The 4,842-nt window shown below is 39.3% G+C and overlaps 1 pseudogene; it reads right to left on the reverse strand.

The window, feature by feature from the left end:
- Positions 1 to 2,104: 2,104 nt before the first annotated feature.
- On the reverse strand, positions 2,105 to 2,924 carry LOC143533383 (protein SRC2 homolog; annotated as a pseudogene).
- Positions 2,925 to 4,842: the final 1,918 nt, after the last annotated feature.

Genomic DNA, 4,842 nt, shown 5'->3' on the forward strand with positions numbered 1-4,842 from the left:
AAGCGCAGTCGCATCCCTATTGTTAAAGTTCGTTGGCAGTCCAAGCGCGGAGCCGAGTTCACTTGGGAAAGGGAAGATCAGATGAAGATCAAGTACCCGCACCTTTTCTCTGCGCAACCTACTTCGAGATAAATTTCGGGACGAAATTTCTTAAAGTAGGGGAGACTGTGACATCTGCCCAATCCGACCCGACCCAGGTACCCGTTTTCAAATCCGATTCTTTTTATGATTTAAAATTTGATTATTAATCTTTGTAAATTTAACATTAAATAAATTATATATATATATATATTTTATATTACTTACTAATAATAATAATTTCCTTTCCGCCGTCCCGCCTCTTTTTCTCTCTTGTCGCCGTCCCGCCCCTTTGCTTAACCCTTGAGCCTGAAACCCTTTTTTTTTCTCTTAACTCTTTGCTTGTCCTTTGGTTCTTCCCGCCTAAGGATGTCTGCGCAGCTCCACGCGCCAGACTCTTTACAAGGAAGCCTGCGTGAAGACCGGCTGTTCCTGCGATACGCGAGACGAATTCTTCTCGCAGCGCGCCAAGAATTGTAGTTCTTCTCGCAGCGCGCCAAGAATTGTAGTTCTTCTCGCAGCGCGCTAAGAATGGTAGTTCTTCCCGCGACGCGCTAAGGATTATAGTTCTTCCCGCGACGCGCTAAGGATTTTAGTTCTTCCCGCGGCGCGCTAAGGATTTGTAGTTCTTCCCGCGACGCGCTAAAGATTTAAGTTCTTCCCGCGGTGTGCTAAGGGTTGCTCTGTCTGCCTTCGCCCTCGCGCGCAGCGCTCGAGCTTTCTCGCGCTAGACCTTAAGTCTTTTCTTCTGTTTAGGTCAGCCTGTATGCTTTTGAAATATCTTATCTTTAGTATGAGCACTTTAGGTCAGTTCCGACATCTGTCCGAAAAGCCACTTTCGGCGCAGCATGCGCACCAATCCTATTGGTTGACAGAAAAAGTGACTGACATAATCTTTTGAAATCTTCTTTCGCATGTCTTGAACAGTGTTTTATCTGACACCTCCCATGCTTTGACCTTTAACCTGTCAGCTTTTCCCCATCCCCTGCAGCTGCCGGCATATCTTTTTAATATCTTTTGCTTTTGTTTTCTTGTGCTTTTTAATATCTTTTGCTTGATTTGATAAGATCTTTTCCTCCTTTTTAGGGATTGTGTTCCCTAGGGTTTTCCTATAAATTAAGTTAATTTCTTGTAACACTACACACACTACACTTAAACACTCCCCAAATCTCTCTCCCTTTGCTCTCTGCCTTAGTTCCTCTGCAACCCCTCTCTTTGCCTCCGTCTTCTCTTCTGTTCTGCCCAGAATCTCGGTAAATATAAATATATATATTTTGTTTTAATCTGGTTAACTAACAAAAATCGATACTTACTGCATATATTCAAGACATAAAAACCAATCGTTAAACCAATAACCTTTTATTTATAGGTTAACTTGTGCTTGGTTAAAAGTTGGTTCTTGCATTATCTTTCAACACACCTTTTTCAGGTGAGTAATCTCGTACTTAATCCCCTTTTATTTTTAACGTTTTGGGATGTTCATGTGTTCGTACAACTTGAGTCTTAAACTTGTTTTATGAACTTTATGTGCGCAAAACCCCATGTGTTATGGACGTTTACTTGGCTGTTTATTTGTATGTGTGATTCATTAACCGCTTTGACGGCCTATTCCGAAGTTTTCATGGATCCATTAGATGAACACGGGAGACCTATCGTTTACGGTTTTCTTGTTTTATTACACATGCACGTATGATTTATCGTTTTTGTGCTCAATTGGGAGCACGGATTGAACTATGAGCTATGATCTAAGGCTTGATCACAATCTGATTTCACCCTATGTTAAACCCCAGTTAAGCACATGTTGCGCGCAGTGTTTGTATTATCTATTTATATCTATTAAACTTGATTTCTCACCGACACGCAAGTGTTGACGTTTTATTTTAACACGTGTTCAGGTTTGCTGTAGCTGCTTTTGGGAATCTCAAGGACACGTAGGATGTTTTCTTTTGTTTGGACCTAGATTAAAATGTAACAAGACAAATTATGTTATTTGAATATTTTAAGTTATGATATGAATTATGTTACCTTACGATTCGTGTTCTGCGTGTGCGCAATGATAATGTATTTATTAAATATTGACACCCAATAGTGTCGCGAGTAATGAAACAATACGTGACGCCCCGATGTATAATCCGCCATCGATCGGGGTGTTACAGCCACAACCTCCTCCACCGCACCCGCCGCCACCACACCCGCCGCCAGACATCATATCACCGATCAACAACCCGCCAAGTGCTCCTCCCAGCAAACCCGTCCCAAACCCCATTCCAGACCGACGAGGCTGAGGCTGAGGCTGAGGCTGGACAACCGGCGGTGGTTGATAATATCCGTATCCCGGTTGTTGATTCGGGTACCCATATCCCCCAGGTTGTTGGTTCGGGTAAGCATACGCTACCCCACGGGGAGGATACGCGGTTACCGGTTCAGCCGGTTTGCCAACAAACTTGTCCCCAAACTCATACTTAAAACTTAAAACCCCTTTTGGTTCACCTGACGACCTTCTCACTTGATAACTAACCGTCTGAACCGCCTTCCCGTTATCTTTAATGCCTCCAAGAAGCTCTTTAACCGGAACATGAACCTCTCCTAAATTCTTCCCACTGAACAAACCCTCCGCCTTTATCTTAACCACCAGCGTCATACCCGAGACTTCATCAATAACAAACTTCATGGGGAAGTTCCACGTGGGGTCGGTATCACCGGTTTTATCCGTACTAGTTCTTTGCTTCTGATTGCGTCCGAGATGAAAGCGACAGCGTAAACATTCGACTTGCCAGTGAATCTTGATTTCTTGAGTCCGGTTGCGGAGATGAGAGTGAGGGTTAGATTTCGATACTCCATGAATGAATTGTTGTTGGAAAGAGAATGATGATTATGGGATAGAGAAGTTTAAATTTATAGTGAAATTAGTTTGAAAAGGAAACCGACTCTTTTCAAGCTTTGGGATATGTTCGACGAAATGACGCGGAAGGTATATACGTGTAACGATATTAACGAATAAATGATTAGTCGGTTACAGATTCATCATCTGAATTTTTTTAATGGCAAGTATGAAATATTAGGCATTAAAAATGATTTAAAAAATGGAATATTATTTTGAAGCTTTCAAATAAGAGCATCGTTTATTATGCTTGGATTTGGTTATGATTAATTGAATCGTTTTGGATTGAAATCTTCCACGAAATGAATATGGTAGGTTTTGAAGAGTTGAGTTGCTCGTAAACGACTTAATATCAACTGGTTAATAATCTAAAGTCAATTTAAACTAGTTCGAGTCGAATCAAAAAGTATATCGATTTGATGACTATTCAGTCTTTAAATACTTGTATCAGGGTCATGAGTCTTCTGGTCTCATGACATGAAGGTGCTGGAACTACGGAAGGGGGCTTAGCAAGCGGGATTTGAACATGCATCACAAGATTATAAAAGAGGCGATTATAGAAGAGGCATGATGACGTACAACTATACCAAGACCCTATATAATTGTTAATTGGAATGACGTGATGTGAACGCTTAGAACTCAAAACACAATTAAAACACCATAAACATTGTCTACAAATTAATTTTTTTTTCTTTTTGTTCGTTCAACATCTTTATCATCACTAATGGTATTACCCGATAAGTTATGCATATGTCCCATGTTTTATGTAGGGCTGTTTAAAAAACTCGGGCTCGTGGCTCGCTTGATAAAAGCTCGAATAAAACTAACTAAAACACTTGATTTGAAACATCCTGAGTTGAGTTGGCTCGTTTTTGTTATCGAGCCAAAATTGACCTAAGCTCGGCTCGTTGGCTCGATGTTAATCTCGGTTAACTTCAAAATCGAGCTAGAGTCTTGTTTGAGTTGTCCCGTTTAATTGCGAGCCCAAGCTCGAAACCACCCTGACTCGACTCGTGAACAGTTTGATGTGTCATAATCATCCTTACAAGTTCTACTTGCTTTCAACACATGTTTCCGTTATATTTACCATCACTCAAATGTACGTGTTTTATTGATGTAGTTTACTTTCTAGATCCATGATTCATATTAACTTCATCACTCCAACATCTTTTTTATGAACTGCCTTTTCATTATTTCAAAATATTCTAAAGCATAAAGTGAAGGTAGTTCTAATAGTTATTCTATAGAATAATATATTAAATGACTGGAATTCGACCATTTATGCCAAAAGGATAATAACCGCATTCTCACATTATGTGACGTAGCTTATTGAGCGTTATCTGAAAAAATTTTGCATACTAAGGGTCTCCCTCTCCCTAAAATATGGTTAACCTAAACGTAACAACCCCCCCCCCCCCTAATAAAAATAATAATAAAATGGCGCCATAAAAAGGTGGCTAGGGTGGTAATAATAATATGGCGCCATATCAGAATTGTAACATTTCGGATTTTTATTTTTGAATTTGTATTCGTTTACCCGACTCGGGAATATATTTCGAACTTCCGTATTAATAAAAACTAGTATTTATTAGTATTTAACCTGATTTAACTTATTTAATATTTTAATAACTTTTAAACTTGTCAAACAATGTTTGAAAACCTTTAAAATCGCTTAAAACGGCTAAAAAACGTGTTTTATGGAAGTACATGAACTAATTTTGCCAAATCTTTTCTATTTTCGACTAATTCAACGAAACTTAAGCTCCAAGACACGTCAATTAATATTTTATAACATTCCAATTCGTTTTCTTGTTGTCAAAGCTGAATTTTGTTAGTTATTATGTCCGTGTTTCTCATAATAGCTTATTTCGTTTCCTAATCGA

The sequence above is a fragment of the Bidens hawaiensis genome, unplaced genomic scaffold, assembly GCF_021521415.1.
Source record: "Bidens hawaiensis isolate Kalapana, Puna unplaced genomic scaffold, B.hawaiensis_p1.1 tig00009662_1, whole genome shotgun sequence".
NCBI classification, from domain to species: Eukaryota; Viridiplantae; Streptophyta; class Magnoliopsida; order Asterales; family Asteraceae; genus Bidens; species Bidens hawaiensis.